This window comes from Grammomys surdaster, unplaced genomic scaffold, assembly GCF_004785775.1.
Source record: "Grammomys surdaster isolate TR1022 unplaced genomic scaffold, NIH_TR_1.0 164, whole genome shotgun sequence".
In the NCBI taxonomy this organism is placed as follows: domain Eukaryota; kingdom Metazoa; phylum Chordata; class Mammalia; order Rodentia; family Muridae; genus Grammomys; species Grammomys surdaster.
In genome coordinates this window covers 2,855,286-2,855,637 of record NW_021604612.1, presented here as the reverse complement: position 1 = coordinate 2,855,637, position 352 = coordinate 2,855,286, and the positions used below count along the sequence as shown (strand labels likewise).

General features: G+C 42.9%; 1 protein-coding gene across 1 annotated transcript in view; it reads right to left on the bottom strand.

Annotated features, from left to right (window-relative positions):
• LOC114619572 (2'-5'-oligoadenylate synthase-like protein 2) overlaps nt 1–352 on the bottom strand; it is a 12,446-nt gene that overhangs the window by 11,541 nt on the left and 553 nt on the right. The gene's annotated exons all lie outside the window — the stretch shown is intronic.

Below are 352 nucleotides of genomic sequence, written 5' to 3'. Positions count from 1 at the left end.
AGCCCTGGTTGTCCTGGAACTCACTCTGTAGATCAGGCTGGCCTTGAACTCAGAAATGTGCCTGCCTCTGCCTCTCTAGTGATGGGATTAAAAACGTGCAGGACTACACACACCTGGCAATGTAGTATTTCTTAAGCAGGAAGCAAAGGCACACATTTTATGGAACCTGGCGACTATGGTCTATTCAGAAATCAGAATCCCAAATTCTCATCACCACCTCTGTCCTTCCACTTGGCAAGGCTAATTTTATGCACAGAAACATTTTCTATGCTTTATCTTGTTCACTGCTTCTACTAAACCCATCTGAAGAAGAAGAAGAAGAAGAAGAAGAAGAAGAAGAAGAAGAAGAAGA